The sequence below is a fragment of the Panthera tigris genome, chromosome C1 (assembly GCF_018350195.1).
Source record: "Panthera tigris isolate Pti1 chromosome C1, P.tigris_Pti1_mat1.1, whole genome shotgun sequence".
Lineage (NCBI taxonomy): Eukaryota > Metazoa > Chordata > Mammalia > Carnivora > Felidae > Panthera > Panthera tigris.
This window is the reverse complement of record NC_056667.1, coordinates 116,779,996-116,801,693: the sequence shown is the minus strand read 5'-3', so window position 1 is coordinate 116,801,693 and position 21,698 is coordinate 116,779,996. Positions and strand designations below refer to the sequence as shown.

At 52.8% G+C, this 21,698-nt stretch overlaps 1 long non-coding RNA gene across 2 annotated transcripts; it reads right to left on the bottom strand.

Moving 5' to 3' along the window:
• Positions 1-269: 269 nt before the first annotated feature.
• On the bottom strand, positions 270-16,733 carry LOC122240874. Of its 2 annotated transcripts, none has more exons than XR_006220615.1 (3): positions 16,487-16,733; positions 7,418-7,636; positions 270-796 (listed from the first exon to the last, which is right to left on the bottom strand). It is a non-coding gene; the product is annotated as an uncharacterized LOC122240874 (long non-coding RNA). The 2 variants fall into 2 exon arrangements; XR_006220614.1 differs by having other exon boundaries at positions 16,555-16,728.
• Between the last annotated feature and the right edge of the window lie 4,965 nt (positions 16,734-21,698).

The window sequence follows — 21,698 nt, the reverse complement described above, 5'->3', positions numbered from 1 at the left end:
AACTCATATAAAGAATCGCTGGGGCGCCTGGGTGGCGCAGTCGGTTAAGCGTCCGACTTCAGCCAGGTCACGATCTCGCGGTCCGTGAGTTCGAGCCCCGCATCAGGCTCTGGGCTGATGGCTCGGAGCCTGCAGCCTGTTTCCGATTCTGTGTCTCCCTCTCTCTCTGCCCCTCCCCCGTTCATGCTCTGTCTCTCTCTGTCCCAAAAATAAATGAAAAACGTTGAAAAAAAAAATTAAAAAAAAAAAAAAAAAGAATCGCTGAATTACACAGATTGTATTTCATAGCCAGTATATGCATGTGTATTTCGTTCTTGCCAGGACAGCGGAAACTGTTTTTACTTCGCTTCTTGTTATGCACATATCCCATCAACATGCTCTACCTTCAGCTTCCTGCTGAGAAAAGCGAGCCCTGAAGGAAAAGAAACCGTGGGCTGCCTCATCTTTCCCTTTTCTTTGGGCCTCATTGCCAGCGTCAGTGGTCGGCTGGTACAGGACAGTAACATGTAAGACGGCATGTGGCAGGGAGGGCCCCTCAGTTGTTCCTGGTTCCTACAGGAACCAGGGCCTTCTTTCTGCATTGGAAGCGAGTTCTGGTTCAAACGGAAAGCGTGACCTTTCAGGGCTGTCCACGCCTGTAATACACTTATCTTGTGCTCGTGCTGAGAGACACTGAGCTCCCACGAATTGTGGGCCCACGGAATCCCGTGCTCATAGGGCATCGCAAACACATGCAGCCGGATTGTGCTTGTCTCCTCCGCTCACAACCATGCTCCATCATCCCATTGGACCTCACCTGCAATGTACAATTACAAAGATAAAATTATTAAGAATTTCAAGATGGCGGCACCAGAGCATCAAACCAAGAACGGGGCCCTTCTGGAAGGGGACATTCGTGTGACCACACCGCTGATACGCCTTGAGGCAGGACCTGCACGAAAGACAGGCAGTGTTTATGCAGGTGGGTAGATGGACAGAGGGCATCTTGGTAGCGGCAGGCAAGGGGTGGGGGAGAGGGGGGGCTTCACCAAGGATGCAAACTGGGAATTCTCCTGGCAGAGTTCGGGGAAAGCAGAGAAGGACTGATTGGGGATGGGGCTTCATGTTGGCTAGTGAGCAGTGAGAAACCAGCAGGACTGGTCAGGAGGGAGGCTGACATCTTGAAACCCTCAGTATCACCAGCACTGGGACTCTTGAACAGGAATGGCATTATTCACAAACCATTCCTCTGTCTCAGGTCTGGATCGGCTCCCCCAGTGTCTTCCTGCCCTTTTATCTCCTTGGGCTTTTCACGCTTGGATGTGATGATCTGTTAAACGGGGGCCAATCCCACTTGATCCCAAGTTCTTTAGGGGAGAGTTAAGTGTTATACTGTATTCTAGAACCTACTTTTAGTGTCTGACATTAGAACTTAAGTAAAAAAAAAAATTGTGGAAGGAAGAAAGAAGATGTCACTTGCTGGGAATTATGTCTTTTAAAGTATTGAATCCAAGTAACTAATTCCTGAAGATATTAAAATTTCATCTTTACAATGGTCGAATCCTTCAGTTTTCCATTAATTTTGATTGGTTTTCCCTTTAGCAGACAAAAGGGAGTGGCAACTTGGCAGAAGAGTGACCGCCAACTAATTATGGAGTGGGTGGGTCTTTTTGCTTTATGGTTGACGTCATCTTGAAAAGCTTTAGGAGATTCACAAACTCGTGGCCCTTATATGGTGGTGATCACATATGAAGAGACCCGGAGAGGGCAAGGGCAGACAACCTTTATCAGATTACATCTTGGCTTAGGTCTATACACCGCCAAGCAGTTGGCTAAAGATGTGAAGTTTCCCTGATTTGGTTTTTGAAATTACAGTACAGAATAAACATTTAAATTCCTGGGTTTTCCCCTAGTTTCCCTCCAGATGTTTGGTGGGGTGTAGATACCGCACCAAATAAATGTGTTCAGAAGTCCAGCACAGCAAATTATAGGCAAGTGGGGGGGGGGGGGTTGTGTGCCATTTTGCAAGGCCTCGCTGGGACAAAGATGCAGCCACCACGAGGTTCCTCGCACCTTCAGCAGGAGAGATGGGGGTGGGGAGCTCGGCAGGAAGGCTCCGGAACAGCGAGGTGCTTTAGGCAGCGTGGTGTAGCGAGGAATGTACCAGTGAGGCCGACACCCGCCCGAGCTGTCAGAATTCACACTGCCGGAAACGCAGGCTGGAGCTCAGAGGGGGGCGAGGAGGGTGTGCGTACGTGGGAATGTGTAGAAAGACACTGTGTGTCCTTGTTGGCGGCAGCGGCCGTGCTGGGCTGGAGCGGGCGGGAGGCAGGGCTGGGCTCTGGAATCCACTTGTCAGTCTCTGCTCCAGATGTCCGCTCTGGGGGATCAGGGCTGCTGCGCTGGGGAGACTGACAAGTGGTGGTTACATCACTGTCCAAAGGCTTCATGGAAATTGACTCATGCGCTCTCCAAATGCCTTTGATGCTTTCCCGCCCTGGGGCCAAACGAATTTGCACGGTGCTGTTACCCGCCTAGCAGTCACAGGAGGAAAGAAACAGTTGCTTTTGGTGGTTTTAGCTCTGAGATTAAACCGTCTTCGGGATGGACAGCAGAAAAAACAGGCTGGAGATTAGATGAAACAAGCCAGGTATGCTGGGGGTGGGAGAAATCTTCCCTCCCTGTCCCCTCCTCGAAGAACACAGACCAGGTGGGGCCCAAGGCGTCCCCTCTTCGAAGATCCCTCGCTGTGAGGGAGGCAGAAGCTACTAAAAATGACATACGGCCATTCAAGGATACCCTCAAAGGCAAGTGGGATCTGGGGGATGTGCCCGCCCAGGAGATACTCTTATGCAAGTCCGCTGTCAGGAGCCGTTTCTAGGATCGTTTGCCGGCTTTGATATTCCAGAGGTAGTTATTCGGGTTATTCACCTGTGAGACCAGGAGCTTGAGAGCTGGTGGCTCATTTATGACTGCCAAGCCCCAAGATGAGACGCCCCCAAATCAGGGTCACTTCCTTGTTCACCAGGGGGCCTGAGGCTGAGCATAAATGTTTCAAACGGCTGCGGGGTACTCTCTGCCTGCAAACCTGGGCTGCCCAGCTCAAAGGAGGTGCAGACCCGCAGGCCTGGGCTTTGCTGCGTTCAGTCTGCCTGCTGGGAAGCGGGATCTGCTGCCTTGCAGGTGGGGAAACGGAGGCCCAGAGACAGTCGGGCCCTACTTTAAGGACCACCACAGAACGGAGTCAAAAGCGGGGACTTCGATCCTGGAACTCAAACCAATGTCCCACCACTCACGAGCCACACGACGGTTAACTAGTCCTTCTGAGTCTGTTTCCCCATTTCTAAATGGGGGTGACTATGGTCAACATCACCTTTTCAGGGCATTGCTGGGAGCTTACATGAGGATTCCTATGCAATGGATGATTTTCTGAGAAATTTTGTTGCTGTCTTAGCGTAGTCACCGTTAGGGAATTCATTGCTTTCTGGGGCAACCAGGCCCCGGACCTTCAGGTTCTGGCTTCTGTTGCCCTATGAGTTCAAGGGCTTTGGGAGTTTGGGACCCAACAAGGCAAATTAAATTATAGAGTCCTACAGAGAGAAGGAGTAGAAGTTTCGGTACGCCAAGTGAGTGAGAGGGATTGGTCCAGGTCCAGATGGCCGTTGAGGAAGGAGGAGAGGGACAAAGACAGAGCAGGCGAGAGGACCCGAGGCTCGAAAATGTGGAAACATGCAAGTGTTTCTGCCTGTTGAGAAAATGGCGGCCCTCACACCTGGGACTTCCAGGCACAAACATGGAAGCCCAACGGCCTTCATGAGGTCCCCCCGATCGGCTAGCTCAGAGGATGGCCACCAGAAGGAGCTGCTCTCCACTGGAGGGGCGATGCTGACTTGGACGGGAAGCCAGACCGGCAGACTTACCCCAAAGGTGCCTGCCACAGCCACCCAGCATGAAGCAAAGAGGCACCGCCAACTGTGGCTTCTTGGAGGGCCTCCAAATCCCCCCGATAGGCCAATAGGGCATAGGGAGGGACTAACGACTGACTATCAAAACTCTCAGTTTTGAGTGGGGAGTCTTGAAACAGATTTAACTGTGCTTAGAGAAACGAACGTGGCATTTCTTGTGCCCAGCTGTCATGAAGGTTCACATCTGCCACCTACAAACAGAGTAAGCAGGGGCGGCTGGGTGGCTCAGTCGGCTAAGCATCTGACTCTTGATTTCGGCCCAGGTCATGATCCCAGGGTGGTGGGATCGAGCCCTGCGTCAGGCTCTGCGCTGAGCATAAACGAGCCTGCTTGAGATTCTCTCTCTCCCTCTCTCTCTCTCTCTCTCTCTCTCTCTTTCTGCCCCTCCCCTGCATGTTTGCACATGCAAGTTCTCTCTCTCTCTCTCAAATAAAAAACAAAACAAAAAGCAAAAAAATAAGCACAGAGTCTACGCTAGGCTAGCCTACAGTAAATGCCCTGCAAATGATAGGTAAGAGAAGACCCTGTTGAAAACGGACTGACCTATGACCCCGGTCACGTGCCATGCTTAGGCTGTTTGGGGGTAGATGAGGGTAGCCCTTGTGAAGTTGGGGTCAGTGCTGGCTAGCTCCCTCCCCACAGCCTCATGACCAGGCTGCCATGGAAGCAAGTCCCAGTCCCAATCCTGCCACACAGGCATTTAGAAAACCAGCTTTCGTTCCCAAGGAGCCCCGGTGGTCCGTGCAGGCTCTTGAGTACCATCGAGAATCTCAGCTCTCTGCCTTTTGAGGGGCTCCCCCCACCACCTGCACGAGTTCACCTGCAATAATCACCAATTCCTGGGCAGGATCCCATTGTCCTCAGAATCCTTTGTCCTCGGGCCCCTGAAAATCCTCCCAACAGGTAGCAAACTGCCCCGAGCCAAGCCCCCAGACCTCCCCGGATCCGCATCCTGTTCATACCGCCTGGGTGGGACGAGTCTCTAAATGACGCAGCCCGTCTGCCAGTCTTGAACACCTTGACTTTAAACCAATGAAAGCTTATTTCTTACATCATCATGCTGGTGAATGGGTGACCATTTCCACCAAAAACCATGCAACACATTATTTCTGACGTTCTCTACGCGTGTTGGCAAAGGGTGGGGCATGGATCAAGATGACGAAGCACTCAGGGTTTCTGGGGTGGTGGAGTTTCCATGTCAGGCTCCCAGCGCCCTCCTGGCCTGGGTGTTGTGATGAACGGCTTAGAGGACCCGTATTCAGTGCAGGTCCTGTCCTTGTTCAGTGAAGGGACCTTAGAGCCCCCTTAACTGCAGGGGCATCCCCCAAATGTCACAGTGGAGCAGGCCCTCGGGATGCTTAGGGCAGCATCAGGACCAGAACTTGGGATCCGCTCCGGTCCCTTGATTAACATGTAAAATAAATGGCTACTTCCTCTCTTTCTGCCCTCTTAAGTCTTGTTCCCAATTAGCTTATGAGCTTCTTGGGAACAGGGCCAAGAGTTCTAGCCACACGATGCTAGATTCATCGTATTCGCTCTTTCTTTAAATATTTATTAAGTGGTTTTCGGAGAATAGAAAAGTTGGCTGAAAAGGCATTTTGGGAAACGAGGGTCTCAGTGGCCAGGCTGAAGAATCTGGATTACAGTCAGGCAAGCCAGGAAGCCATTGACCACCTTTGAGGAGGGATGTGGTTTGACCAAAGCAACGCCCCACAACCACCAAGGGCACCTGGGTACACGCACCACGCCATCTTTCTCCTTGGCCATCCTTTAGATCAGCAGTGTCTCAAGAAGAGGGACCACAGAGTGTCTATCATGTACCAGGCGCTGTTAGGAGGCACGAGCCCTGAGCCGCCTGCATGAAGCCCTGACGCTCCCCATCTTCCAGAAGAGGAGGCCGAGGCTAAGAGTGGTTGAGTGGCTCGCTCAGAGGCACACAACAGGAAGGGGGGGGGCGGATTTCTGCCTCCCCACATTCTCCCCTTACTTGCCCCCAAGCCAAGGCATTGGATTCTGAGTTGCTCTGGAGGTATTTGGAATAAAAGACAGATGCAAAGCAGGCTAGTTCCAGCACTTTCTTGGGAACGGTGGCACAGAAAACAAAATGCTCTCTGGCAACAAAACCCACTACCTGTCTATTGGCCTGTCTGTGCTAAGCAGAATTCCACAGGGATTATTGTCCATGAGAGATGGGAGGCGCCATCTGGAGAGCCGAGGAGTCAGGACAAGACCTTCACTGATTACAAGTCACATTAGACAATTACCTTCTCAGCTCCTGGGAGGAAGGCTTGCTGGGTTTGGTCTTTTTCTTTGTGTTGCAAAAAGATAATGCCTGATGAGGACATTCCAGCCTCCTGCCCAATAAACCTGGGCACTGGATCGAGCTTACAATATTTACCACATTAAAAATTACTCTTCAGGGGCGCCTGGGTGGCTCAGTCGGTTGAGCGTCCGACTTCAACTCAGGTCATGATCTCACAGCTCGTGAGTTCAAGCCCCATGTCAGGCTCTGTGCTGACAACTCAGACCCTGGAGCCTGCTTCAGATTCTGTGCCTCCCTCTCTCTCTGCCCCAACCCATTCGCATTCTGTCTCTGTCTCTCTCAAAAAATAAATAAAACATTAAAAAAAAATTTTTTTAATTACTCTTCAGTTGAGATTAAGAAAGAAAAGCAGTCTCCTCCCCACACTCTTCTTCAACCCGGAGACCCTGACGTTTTCCTCTGTGGAGACAGATTATTCATCCCAATGTGGACGAGCTCTGGGGCGAGGAATTAGGATTTTAAATTTTGCTAATACCCACCATGTCATGAGGGGTATCTTATGGCTCAAGAGACCTACTTGTACTCCTTTTATCTTAGGCCCCGGGTAGCTCACACAGTACAAAGGGGCCAACACAGACCCTAGGACAGACAGACCTGGATTCTGGCCCAAACCCTGCCACTTCCTAGCTGTGTGGCCTTGGGCGGGTTACTCAACCCCTCTGAGAGTTGATTTTCTCCTACAGAGGACGATTAACTGAATTCTTGAGGGAGTAGATGAGGTAACAAATACAGAGGCACCCGACCCACTGGCTACTCTGGGAATGCTAACTGGTAGCTGGTAGCTGATCCTGCTTGGCTCTCCAGGAGTCCCCTGTCCCCAGCCATGGAGACCAGATTCATAGTCCCCAGCTGTCGCAAGGAAGAGTGGAGTTGGGGGAAAACATGGGCTTTGGGGACACTCAGGCCTAACTCATGCCCTGCTAATCCCTAGCTTTGTGTCTTGGGCAGTGAGCTCTCAGGGCCTCTGTGTTCTCATCTGTGAAATGGGTTTATCTTACTACATGTTCGGCACGGTGTGGTAAGGAAGCTCACGCCTGAGGGGAGGTTTATATTAATACTTCATTTGTTTATATTAATTTATGTTTATGAATATTTATATTTATATTAATTTATATTAATCTTTTATATTAATAAAGGTTTATATTCATACTTCATTTGTTGATACCCGACTGGTCCCCAGCCTGGAGGCACCCGGGTAGGGGTTCTTCCGGAGAATCCATCAGGGAACCATCCATTGTCAGCAGACTAAATAGATCTGTCTCACCCATACACGTCTGAATACTTTTCAAATGTCCACAGATGCCGATGTCATGAATGGAATATAGATTCTAAGGCGCTGCTGAAGTTGTTTGCTCTCAGACGGCGGAAGCTGAGAAAGCACAAAAGAGGAACATTTTGTTTAGCACGAAATAGGGTCTCTCTCCTTGCAGCCAAAAAGGTTAGAAATTCTGGTCCACAACCAGAGTCCTGTGTGATGCTGGATCTAGAGCCTGGTGGTGGCTTCCTACAGAGGAGGCAGTCCTTGGGCCAGCCCTCCGCCCCCCCCAGCTCCCTCCTTCCCTTCCCGGGATCCCGGGGAGAGAGGTGCCATCACCCCCTGAACCGAGAACTTTGGGGACTCCTCTATGGGACCTCTACCCTGTGCCCTTCGCAGGTCCTCTCTGATTTCATCTGCATCACGACCTTAAGAGCAAAATGTTACTACACGGGCCCATTTTACAGGTGGGGACGCTGAGGCACAGAACGGATAACGAACTCATCCCAGGCAGCGCAGGTAGGATTTGAACCTGGGCAGTCTAGCTGCCCGAGGCTGGCTCCTGTCCAAGGCTTGAAAGAAGGATTTAGGGACGCAGCCGCACCAGCAAGAGCCGTGATATAAAAGCAAATCCCTGAGAGGCTGTGAGTCGGGCAGAGGCCAGTGTGGCCTGGCAGGTCCTTTCTAGCACAGTCACCACTGCAAACTCCACAGGTACATCCAGGAAGCTTGAAGCGGCTCGGGGTGGAAAAACTCTGTGGCTGACCGTGGGTCTTTTTCCTTTTCTTTATCCTCAGGTCAGGAAAACAGGAGAGTGGTATGAATTGCTCCTGCTATAAACGTTGGCATAAAGACTCACAGACCCACACCCCTTGACCACCCCCACTGAAGCCGCTGGGTGACTGCGGAGGCCGGCACCCCATAGCACAAGCGCCCTTGTGAACACAGAGCAGGGCGGCACAAAATTTCCCATGAAGGATGCACGCGGAAGGGACCCTTTGTTTTTTTTTTTTTTTTTAATGTTTATTTTATTTTTGAGAGACACAGAGACAGAACATGAGTGGGGAGGGACAGAGAGAGCGAAGGAGACACAGAATCCGAAGCAGGCTCCAGGCTCCGAGCTGTCAGCACAGACCCCGACGCAAGGCTCGAACTCATGCACCGTGAGATTGTGACCTGAACTGAAGTCGGACGCCCAACCGACTGAGCCACCCAGGCACCCCGGGGACCCTCTGTTTAAGGGCGATCTCGCTGAGTGTGGGATCAGGCCGTGAGGCCCAGATGGTGTCCAGAAGTTTCAGGCAGTGACTGTGGAGGGAGATGGCAGACCAGGTCATCATAGGACTCAGAGGAGGCTTTCTGGAAAAGGCCAGACAGGAGGCCTTGAGCTTTTGCGAGCATCTAGGGAGAGGGCCTTGGGAAGGAAGGAAAGGGGGGGATGTTGGGAGCCCCCATGTGGTGGTGGGAAGGCGAGGCCATGTCTGCTGAGGCACCAGTCCTGGTTCGCATCAGTGCACGGGCATTCCCTGAGGCCATGTCATGGTCACCTGTGGCTTCTGTGTGCCAGGTCTGGGGAGCCACTAAGTGAGACATAGTACCTGTAAGTAGGGAGCTCACAGCCCAGATGCAGAGACAGGCCATCTGATGCTGCTTGAGTGCATCAGAACTCCCTGGACGGCTTGAGATTTCTGGGCCCCACCCCCAGAGTTTCTGCTTTAATACGTCTGGGGTGGGACCCGAGAATCTGCATTTCTAACAAGTACCCGGCTGCTGCCTCATGACCACACGTGGAGAACCGTGGGGTTCTAAGACGCAGAGGACAAGCCACTTGGCCGTGAAGCAACCAGACCAGAGAAGGTGTCGTGGATGAGGAGAGCACTGGGACGAGCAGAGGACAGGGAGGAACCCCCAGCAGAAAGAAGTACAGATGCAGAAAGGAGGAGAGGAACAAGGGGCAGAACCCCGCCGGACCAGAGCCAGCAGGAGGTACACGTGCAAGCTGGTCGCCAGCCGGCCGTCAGCCTGGACTCAGCCACGGAGGGGGACTTTTTCCTGGAAGCAGCAAGGACTTGTGAGCTGAGAGGGGTCAGCTTGAGGTACCACACTGCTGGAGGCCATCTAAGCTCCCATGGTACTTTCCAGCCTGCAAAACAACTTCCCCCCATAAATGTCCTCACTTTCCCCACCAGCAGCTCTGTGAGTTCCGATGTAGCATTTTTCACCACGCGCCGAAAAGGAAACTGAGGCTGCCCCCAGGCGTGAAGTGACTTGCTCCAACTGATGGCACGGGCAGGTAGTGCCAGCACTAGGATCCCAGCCCTCCTACCGGACTTAATTCCCTGCTCTACTGCCCTCCTCAAAGTCCAGAGTCAAGCAAACGCCTTCCCTTGTTCCTGTTAAATAAATGCCTTCGTCACGTTCTTACCGTTAATAATGGCAGGAAGTCAATCTGGCCACGTAACGTGAGAAAGGTAATAGTCCCACGTCAGGAAATCCTGTTGCTTAGAGTGCCTTGGGAATGTTAACTTTCCCACTCTGACCCCCGTCGGCATCCTGACCTTCTGCACAGTTGGCTTCCCCAGGCGAAACCGGGCCAGAAATGCTGGGCCCTCGGCCAGGGTCTGATCTGACCTTCGTCCTCCAGTAGCAAAGAGTCTTTTCCACGTAGTACCTACTGGGGGGGGGGGGTACGGGACAAAAGGGGGGCCACCAGGAGGCTCCTCTGACTCCTGGGCCCTATGTGGTGGATGATGGGCTGGGGAAAAGAGGAAAGCACCTCGATGCTCAGACACACCCACCCTGGGACAGGTGACCTGTCCCCTCTGGGCTCCTGTTCCCCTGCCCGTAAGTCAAGGAAAGCAAAGCGAGGGTTAAATACACGAGTTGGCACATCGTTGGTGCCAGTGGGTTTGCAAGGGAAGCTCTGCTCTCTTCTGCGAGGGTGGGGCTGGAAGAACAGGAAAGGACCTCACGAGCAGATCAGACCCTAAAGATGTAAACCCCTTGCAACTGCTCCCACGTAGGTGGCTGATGCCATTGACTTATCGCTTCACTCCCTGGCTTATTCTTCCATCTGGTGATCTTATTTTGTAACATACACACCACTCATTTATTTTCACACGTCATTACCTCCCTTCTTCCATCACCTCACCCTGCGTGTTAGGTTGTAACATTATTTATCCAATTATCCACTCCTTCAACAAATAGAAATAGCGCGCTCTGGAAGTGCCGGGCATGGTGAGGTCCTGGGGACACAGGCAGTCTTGCCCTTGAGAAATTCTCCCATCTGTCTGGGAGGCTGACTCTGCTACACAAATCATACAAGAAATGTGCTAATTACAATAATAGTAAGCACTTCGAGGGAGAAGGGCTAGGAGCTAAGAGAGCCCCTAACAGGGTGACCGGCCTGATCCAGCCTGGGTCCACGAACACCTTCTTGAGGAAGGTGACCTTTGAGCTGGGAGCTGGCAGGGGCTCATCTCTCCTGTTTGTCATTGTCCCCACCTGCCCCCTCGCCTGACACCGGTAACTATGCTGTCCTGCTGGCCCCTCTGGGCGCTGACTTTGCAGCTCCTGCTTTATCACCCTGCTGTAGCTGTCCTTTCTTTCGTGGTGCCAAACTGACCCTGAAATCTGGGTGGCGTCCGTGGTGTCTGTCCTTGGAGGCAAATGTCTCCCTCCCAGACCATAATCTCTACCTCGGAAAAGTTCAGCGGCTGGTTCTGACGCCCCACCAGGCCTGGGAATCTCTACTGCAGAGGCCTCAACCACCTCTTGTCATGGTTCCCCAACAAGCACCCCCCGCCCCCTCGCTCACCATCCTGTGGTCGGTATTAGATGAGAAGCACGGTTCCCACCTTCCCAGACTTGCCATCACGCAGGACAGCAGCATCACGGAACCCTAACATAAGAAGATTGCATGGGGTGCTTGGGAGGCCCACAGAAGGATGCCCAAGTTATCCAGGTGGTCAGAGAAGACTCCCTGGAGGAGGTGACATCTGGTCTGTCTGAAAGAATAAGCAAACAGGGGCAATATTCCAGCCATGGAGAGCAGAGAGTATGGAAATGGGGGCAGAGTAGGTGGGGGGAGACAAAGGCCTTTCTAAGACTGACGGAGATCACTGCAACTGGAGAGTAGAGTGTAAGGGGTGCTTAACCCAGCTGGAGGCATTCAGGAAGGCTTCTCGGAAGCGGCGACACAGGAAGTGAGATGTTCTGAAGGACCAGTAGAGGCCAGCAGGGGAGAGGGAGAAGGATGCCATGGACACTGAGGTAGGGAACCGTACTAGTCAATAATGCTGTGTAACACCTCACTCCAAAACTTAACAGCTTAAAGCAACAATATCCATGTATTAGCTCTCACGGTTTCTGTGGATCAGGAATTCGGTGGCAACTTGCTGATGGTTCCAGTGTGGCGTCTGTCATCAACATGTTGGCGGGGCTTACCTGGGGCTGTTGGATCTGCGTCCAAGGCGGCCCCTCACAGGCCTGGCGCACCGGTGCTGGCTGTTGGCGGGAGGCCTCGGTCCCCACCTTGCCCACCCCTCCACAGGGCTGCTAGGGTCCTCGCTGAATGGCAGCTGGCTTCCGCCAGAATGAGTGACCCAAGAGACCAGGTGAAAGCCCAAATGTCTTTCATGACCTGGCTTCATGCTTCTGACTTATTCCACCTATCACATAAGTTGGCACTGTTGCAGCACGGGAGGGGCAGGGCCAAGGCCAGGGCCAGGCAAGTGAGGCACTCCGTTCATGAGCAAAGCGTGAGGGATGCCGGAACACTCGGCACTGCAGGTAAGTGTGATATCGTGTGAAAAGAAAACTAATATAAGACATCCATGGTGAACAAAAGATCAGCATGTAAAACAAAGACAGGACCCAGTGGGGCTGGGATCAGGATGAGGCAAGTGAAGTGAGTGGGCCAGGTGCAGGGGTGGGCCCTTGGCAAGGGTAGGACTCCCCGGAGGCCAAGTTCATTGAGGCCATTCTGGAGACTGGCTACCATAGGGCCGGCCCCACGAGGCCCAGACCGTTCCCCAAGCTTCTCGTTCAGGAACCCGGGAGTCTGAGAAGCAGGTGTGTAGCCCAGATCCAAGGACAGGGAGGGGAGAGTGGGAGAACCTGTTTCTCCGTCAAGAGTCACTGAACCAGAGAGAAAAATATCCACATGCAACTCAGATATAAAGAGCAGCCTCATTTCCAGGGAATCAGGGTTGGGGGTTGTATCCGTTTCCCAGGGCTACCGTAACAAATTACTACAAACTGGGGGGTTTGGAACAACCGGGGGCTTCTTCTGGGGCCGAGGATGCCTCTCTCCTGGAGTCTGCTGGTTACTGACACTCGCTGACTGTCCTTGGCTTGTGGACACATCACTCCAACCTCTGTCTTCATCATTGCTGGTGTTCTCCACCTGTGTCTGCGCCCCAAACTCCCCCTTCATAGGACACCAGTGATTGGATTAGGGCCCACACTAATCCAGTGTAACCTCATCTCAATTTGACTACATCTACAAAGATCTTGTTTCCAAATAAATCACACTCATCTATTGAGCGGCGGGGGTGAGGGGGGGTGGGGGCGGGGGGAGGAGGAGGGGTTAGGACTTGACCAGATCTTCCAAGGGCACAATTCTACCAACAGCAGCACTGTAGGGTTATTCTAATGGTGGTTAGCTACATCATTAGAATTGGAAGGAAGACAAATATTTAAAAATTCACATTTTGTGCATCTGCTTTTTAAAGTACTAGCAGAAAGCATAAAGTGCTTTTGAATAAAAGTTAAAAAATACAATAAAACATCTACTTTCATGTTGTGTGTTCTAATCTGGTGGGGGAGGGGTAGTCACAGAGCACATGAATGAGATGAAGGGGGATGTGGGACACATGGAGACTGAGACAGGCAGACCATCTCAGAGGCACAGTAAGCAGGAAAGGAAGACAGTGACAAAAGCTCTGAGAGACAGGGTCACTCCCAGGGCCTGCCGGGAGCCTGCCACTGGAGACTTCCAAAGCCTTGTTGCATTTTCGCAACAAAGGGCATAAATGGGGAACTCCCGTTTTGTTGCTTTACCCTTGGGGTAACTAACATAGTAAGATCAGTATTTGGCCTAAAGTCTGAGAGTCCCCGCTTCTGCTCAGACACCGTAGCTCAGAATGTCTCAAGCATACTTTGGTTCTTGCCGAGAAGGTGTCAACATTGGGCAAGTTGGAAGGGACTGAAAGGAGTTTCAAGTTCAGGAATAGCAAACAGGTCTCCTCTCTCGTGCCACGCCTCCGCTTGTTTTCTGGAGCACCGTGTGACGGAGCGTCCAGGCTCAGAGAACCACAATTGATTAGTTATGTCTGCCTCCGGTGCAGGAAGGACAAGTAGCAACTTGACATGTTTGCTGTTCCAGACCTAGCAGAAAACACCGCGCTTTGAGAGTGGGAAAACTGAGACCAAGTACGAGAAGATAATATGCCTGAGGTCTCATTGCTCATTCACAGGAGAGCCCAGTTGTGCCCCGGTCCCCATGTCCACTACACATTGGACTCCTTTTCCTCCATGTCAGTGAGCAGCTACATCCATCACATTGCCTGGGAGTCATCCTCAGTACCCTCCTCTCTCATCCCCTGCATGCTCAGTTGCCACGTCCTAACTGTTCACCTGCACCTCAACTTGCCCTCAAGCCTTCCATTTCTCTCCATTTCTCCATCATACCCCTAGTCCAAAGGTGTTGTTCCTTGAAGAATTTTGGCAAATTCTGGAGACCTTTTTTGTTGCCGTGACTTGTGGTGGGTGCTACAGGCATCTTGTGGGTAGAGGCCAGGGATGTGCTAACCATCCTACAATGTCCAGGACAGTCCCCACAATAGTGGGCTCCACACCCAAGCTGGAACGCCAATAGTGCCGAGGTCAAGATCCTTCCCTAGTCTGAGCCGCCATCATCTCTTGCCTAGACCAGCTCAAGAGCCGCTCAGCCAGCCTACCTGACTCCCCCTTATCCCTATAGTCCGTTCTCTACCAGGATACCCAAGTCGTCTCAAAATTTAAATCCTAATATCGTACTTCTGTACAGATTCAACCTCTTCACCGTACCCAGCAGACCCCGTGTGATCCGGCCCTACCTTTCTCCCCAACCACACCTCTTTCTACCCTCCGGCTCCACCTCTGTGCTATAATCTCACTGGCCTTCCTTCAGATCTGGGGGAGCCATGCTTCCTCCTCCCCCAGGGCCTTTGCAGAAATGTTTCCCTGTGTTGGAAACACCAACCCTCAATCCCAACTTGCCTAGTTAACTCCCCTTCATCCTGTTGAAGTTCTATGAGGAAGGCTTTCTTCACCTCCTGACGTCTTCATAGTAGTTATTGTTGACTGTAACTATGTATTTGTCCGTGAGATTGTGTTGTGACTGTCTTCCTCCTCCCAGTGCACTGGGAGTCCCCAGGAGACAAGGAGCAGTATCTGTTTTGATCACTCCCATGTTTTCAGTGTCCATATTGTGTCTATAACCTGGTCGGTTCTCAAGAAATATTTGTTGAGTGAACGAATGAATGAACGAACGAACGAACAACCTCAGGTCTCTGGACACCTTGGCTCTTCGTTAGCCCTATTGCAACCACGGTCTCTCTCTGTTCCTCTTTTCTATTTCTCTGCCCTTCATACTTTTCCTTCTACCCCCTCTCTCTCTCCATTAACTGTCATCTTACTCAGCCAACGGCTATATGTAAGGATTTATTGTGCTGATTAAATGTCATTCTTTGTGAAACAAATTCAGTTGATTTTCTTATTTGCATATCCTTCAACGGATGTTGCCAGGAATGGAAAATAGTCGAATATAATGAGCTGGATGGACGCCTGGCACTGCCTGAAGGCAGGCAGTGCACCAGGTGTCCTTGGGCTGGGAGTCAAAGTCAGTGACCAATAGTTCCCCAGCCCCAGCCGCAAGGGGGACATGGTTGCTGGCTTCGGGACAATGAAAGCTGGTCCTCCTTGAGCTCTGCCCGGGGCTGGCATCTTCTCAACCTGCAAGATTTGGTCAAGCGTCATCTCCTCGGAGAGGCCCTCCCAAGACCACCTATCCAAAGTAGCTCAATGAACAAAAGCCCAACTTGGGAGGCAGAGTGTATACTTGGGAAGAGGCAGAGCTTTGAAACATTGTGGAATCATCTCCCTGACGCTTCCCTGCTGTACGAAATTTAAATCTCTCTATGGATTAAGCCAGTCTCAGGTATCTTCTTCCTTGCAGCTGAAAACACTCCGATTGATGCATTTTTACCACGTGTATTCATCACCTCGGGCGGCCATAACAAAACACCACAGATTGGGTGGCTTACACAACAGAAAGGTATCATCCCACACCTCTGGAGGCTGGAAGTCTGAGATCAAGGTGTCAGGTGAGTTGATTCCTTTTGAGAGCCTCGTGAGGGAAGGATTTGTCCCAAGCCTCTCTCCTTGGCTTACAGATGTCGGCATTTCCCCTGAGCGAGCGATCACACCATCTTCTCTCTGCACGTGTCTGTGTCCAAATTTCCTCTTCTTGGAAGATACCAGTCATGTTGGGTTAGGGCCACCCTAATGACTTGTTTTAATTTAATTACCTTTTTAAAAAGATCCTCTCCCTAAAGACAGCTGTATTTTGAGGTAGTGGACTTTAGGACGTCACCATAGGAATGGGGGGTGGGCGGGGGGTGGGGAGCGTGTCTCCTAACACCACAGATCTAGAGCCATTTTCCATCACACGAGGCTGACTCCCGAGGCCGGAGACAGAGACCAGGTGTGGAAACTGCTGCTTCCCTTACAGTAGGGATTGCTGACGGGAGCCCCGTTGGGTCCAGCCACTGGTCCAGAGTGAGAGAAGGCAGGAGTGAAAGCTTCTCTCCAGGACTGAGGTCTCAACAGTCTGGAGAGAAATCACAGCCAATCTAGATTAAAAAAACCAAAACCAAAACCCAAACCATGGCTATAACAGCAGTCACCACGACCCATCACCTCCACGTAGCAGGCACCGCACTGCCGTCTTGTAAACGGGGTCTCCATCAACGCTACCAGGGACTCACAGTTGGGCCACAAGAGGGCTGAGCTCAGAGGTGTTAAGCGCATGCCCAGGGTCTCGCGGCTGGTGCGACAGGCATGGAGACGCTTCTTTCCTCTCCTTTCCAGAAGGAACCCGCCCTTCACTGGTGGGAGCGCAGGAGCCTCCAGCCTACCGGCAACGCCTTCTGGATTCCCCTCCACTTCCAGGTCAAGTCCGTGCACTTCCGGGACACCCGAACCAGGGACCACATGGGGCCGGGGAGGGGCTAGGGCCTGGCTATTCCAGCCCGGCACAGGATACCTCTGGGGGCCGTCTTCACTCCGCATCTCCCTGTAGAGTCCCGACTGCGTGTGGGTCTGAGTCTGTGGCGCCCCATCTTGCTCCCCCGCCTTTTGTCTTTCACAGGCCTGACCCCTCATAAGCCCCTTGCATTGCTAACCCTGTCTCAGTGTCTGTTGCCCAGAGGACCCAAACTGGCTCTGCTGAGGAGGGCCCACCGGGAGTAGAACTATGATCGCCCTCTGGAGGGTCTCAGAATAAGAAACGGAGCTGGGCTTTATGAGCCCTGAATGCAAAGCTGGTGGTCATTTTCCCCTAGGCTGATGGGTGTGTAGCCAAGGAGCCCAGGGCCCCAGGGAGTGGTGAAGGTATTGCCCAAGGTCACCAGCTGCTTGGTGACAGAGCCGAGGCCAAATTCCAAGGTCCCCGAGCCCCATCTGAGCCTCTTGCATGGGTGTGGACTTCCTGCTCAGCCAAAGTGACTCAGATCTGCAGCCCTGAGGTATGTCCGAGGAGGGAGGAGGCTGGGGGTGGCTAGAGGAACCAAAAGTCCATCACTGAGCTGCAGGACAGCAAGGACTCTTTGAGGTGCTCCCCAAGGACCTCCTGATGATGCAGAACCGTGTCTCCCAGCAGCAGAACACAGAGGCAGCAAGAGGAGGGGGAATGAGGCCCCTTAAGTCTCTCCCCCAGCTTTGCGTTACCTTTGCCAAGGGAGGCACCATTCCACACCTCAAGTGGGCAGAAAGCCCCCTTTTTCCAGGGGAATTAGGAGTAGTGGGGAAGGTGGTGTGCCAAGAGCCCCTGCCTGGAGCCTGGGACTCCTGCGGTAGCCCATTACGATCCTGTGGAACCAGGGCCTGAATGCCGGCCTCGTCACGCACTGATTTATGGCTGGGATGACCGGAGACCTCTCCGAAGGGGCTCCTGAAGGCAGCTTGCAGCCCCCACCATCTCCAGGGCTGATATATTTTATGGTCAACAAGAGAGAAAGATGGTTTAGCAGCTTGACAAGTCTCTGCGGTTCAACAGGCACAAAGCACAGCTGTTTATTTTCTAAGGGGCTTCCCGGTGGAGGGCCTCCCTCTCTCCCTCCCTTCCCGAGGCTGCTTTAGTCTGGGTAACAGGGGAATGACAGGACACAACAGGGTCTCTCCAAGGCTGGCAGAGAGCAGGCAAGGGCAAGTGGAGCCTTCCCATCTGGCTCCTACGTGGGGCCATTCTCTTGCCAAGGGTTCAGCATTAGATTGGGGGTCCTCAAAGCAGAGGCCCAGCCTGTCCTGTGGGTAAAGGGACACAGTCTGCCCATTCTCATTGGGGAGCCTCTGAAGGCTGCTGCCCCAGGACCCTAGAGTCCGGCTGCCCGCCTACCCTTTTGGGCAGGTTGTCTGAGTTGAGCATTTACACTCAAGGCCAGTCCTTCAATGACCTCCCCAGCAAAAACTACACTCCAGATGTCTTCGCAGACCATAAAAGCAACCCGCTGGCACTGCGTTTGAGCTATTAAAATGTGCTGTGTGTGTGTGTGTGTGTGTGTGTGTGTGTGTGTGTGTTTCCCATCATTGTAGGCAGACAACATGGACTAACAAAAGGCAAAGACTTTAGAACCAGTCAGATCCGGTTCTGCCACTTCACGTTACTACTCCTTGAGCCTTGGACTCCTCATCTGTAAAAGACAAGAATGATGATACCTCCTCAAGTTGTCACGATTAGATGCGATAAGGCAGAGAAGCGGAGTCTCGTGTCTGGTCTTTGGCAGCCAGTATTTCTGAAACGTGATTTGACAGCTGTGGTTCCTCACCTGGCAACACTGAAGAATTTGTTTAAGCAGAACCTTGCACACATACCCTTGCATATATCCAGACGCACCAGCTTACGTATTTGGGCACCTGCCTGCATGCACACTGGAAATCAGTAGGGTCTTTGTGCCTGTGTACTTGCTGCCCATTGAGATACATGCATTTTGTGTCCTGGGACACCCGTGCACGTACACACACACACACACACACTCCTGCATGTGGGCTGCATGCACATACACAGTCCTGCAGAAACACTCGCTCGCAGTGCACATACAGGTATGGAAGAACAGGCTGACAAATCCGAGAGCCAGACCGGTGAGCACGGTCAACTCAGAGATCAGGTCCCAAGACGAGGAGGGAGGAACAGACTGTCTTAGCTGCTGAAGGACATCTTGAAATAAAAATAGCCCAGCTCAGGCCTGCCAGAAGGGGTGCTGGGCAGCACAGTGGCCCTGATGCCCCGACATCCCCTCCCATCTCTTCTGCCTCAAGGTCCCCAGAGAACTGTCCTGTGCAGTCCAGATACCACATGAAGGAGCCACAGTGAAAGGGCAGGACATGTCATGCTTACCTCAGGGTAAGGACACGATGGCTGGAGAGCTGGAGGTGGAGAGAGGAGCACCCCTGTTCCTGTAACCCATTGAGTCCCTGAGAGCCATCTCAGGACCACAGACAGGGTGTGGGTATAGCCATCTGCTCAGGCCTGGTGACCCACAGTCCTCACACTGTGCCTGGCCAGCTGCTGTGGTCCTACCAGCATAGGGAGGAGGCAGCAAGCCAGGGTGCTTATAAGACACATGGCTAGGAGAAGGAGAAGCCAGGATCACACTTGCTTCTGTGTTAAGAAGAGTGTTCAAACCTTGGCACGCGGGAGCCTAGCTCCTGTGGCCCCCAGCTAGGACAACCAGGGTAGAAGAAAAAGGAAATTAGTACCAATACTATTAGACTAATAAAACCGCAGGTCATAAAATATGTTGCAATCGTTGAATCGTACATTTCAAACAGGTGAATTTTATCGGATGTGAATCACCCTTCAATAAAGATGTTTATATATCTCTCCTCCCTTAACTCCTACACTGTGTTCTTGTGCGGGGCGTTCTGCAAGTTTTTTTTAAGTGGAGTATCTCATTAAACCTTCCCCCAAACCCATTTCATATGCGAAGGAAGATGTAGGCACTGGGTCAAGGTGGTCGAGTTGGCTCCAGAGGCCACTGAGGAAGCCTGGCAGTCTGGGTCATTCCTTCTTGCATTTATTTACATTCATCCACTGAACTGGATGTCCAATCGGAACTGGGCCAGTGGTTCCTGAACTCTGTTATCCAACAGAAACGTCATCAGGAATGCTCCTTAAATCGCTAGTTTGTCAACCCACTCCTGCGGTTCTGCCTCAGCGGGCCAGGGGACCTGAGACCTGCTTGGACCTCCCTCCAGTACCCCCTTCCTCCCCACCCCCCACCCCTTGGGGACCCCTGGGGCCAGGTCCCGAGCTGCGGGAGGGAGGGAGCCGGCCCCTGGACACCGGGTCAGGACGAAGCTGAGTCACAATGCGTTTGTGCTCAGGTATTAATAGAAACATAAAACCCGGATCAGCCATTTCTTCCCCCACTGGACAAGCCCGGACAGCACGGACTTCAGCGACTGTGACCTCTGCCGCATATTAAACAGAGGCGGGCGGGTCACATGGACACCTCATTAATTCACCCTCACCATGGGGGGAGGACGGGGGGGGGGGGGGGGGGGGGACACAAAGGGCAGATACTCTGCTCCCAGCATTATCAAGGTTAACTAGAGGTACTGCCAGAGGACGCTGGGGAGGGGCAAGGGTCCGGGGGGGCGGGGCCTCGGTGAAAGGAGAAATTAGCGCATCCTTTGTTTGCCCGTCAATAGGTGCGGGAGCCCCCGGGGCTGGGGAACTTTGTTTGCCCAAAGCCCTTAAACAATCCTCCTGCACTCCTGTTTACATTCTTCATTTGCTCTGCAAACCTGCCCCTCAGAGACAGCTTTGGGGTGGACGCGGGCCCCGCTGCTATTGCCACACTTCCTGCCGGAGAGACCCAGCCCCGCAGGGCTGCTCTTGGCCGCCACAAGCTGGGGCAGGGGCTCCAAATGTACACAGTGTCCCACTGGAGGCACGCACACACACACACACACACACACACACACACACACACATACACAAATAACACCCCACCTGACCTCATCTTGCTGGGCAAATGAGAGTTAAACTTCCTAGTTCAAGTGCATTTCATCCTTTAGCTAAGTACCTGACTTTTCAAAGGTCAGAGACGCTGCAGGGCTGTCTCTGCTCTCCAGAGGCCACTCCTCCTCCCTCTCCCTCTTTGCCAGGCTGCGGTGGTGGTGGTGGTGGGGGGGGGTTGGTGGCTGTACCTTCAAGGACTGCTGGTTCGAGGGGTGCAGGGGCTGGGCCATCTTGCCTGCAACAAGCCCTCTGGTCTTGTGGCTGGCAGTCCCATCTCCGTTCACTGCACCTAAGCCATGCAAGGCGGGGCCGCTCTGGGTCCTGCTGTTAGCTCTCACTTCCAGGCTGCTGCCTGGAGGTCTATCTGCCACGACCCCCCCCCCCCCGCCCCCGCCACTGGCCCCTGGCATGGCTGGCTGTGGGGCTGCCCCTTGGCAAGTTCACCAGCCACCCTCAGCTCCCTTCTGGTTCCCTTCCACACAGCTGTGAGTCTAGGAGCCTGGGGTGCTAGTTCAGGCCCGTCTAGTGCTTCCTGAGCCTGTGTCACTGCCATTTCTACTCCGGGGGGGGGGCAGCCAATGCTGAGGAGGCTGGTGCACAGGTGGCAGGGAAGGGGGCAGCATCAGTCAGCACCTCCTCTGACCCAAGGAGTTTCTTTCTTCTCCCACTCTTGGGGTCCAGCCTGGGCTGCCAATGGCACCAGGTCCTGTGGAACCCGACAGCACTCTCAGCCAGCCAGACCCCCACCCCCCCACCTCCATGACCCTCTTGTCTGGCTCAAGCTCACCTTCTTGTCACATTCTGTGTCCTCTCTACCCTACACCAGCTTAGAGTAAACCTCACAGCTGGGACCTCCAGGCTTTCTACTTGATACATAAAGAACAACGT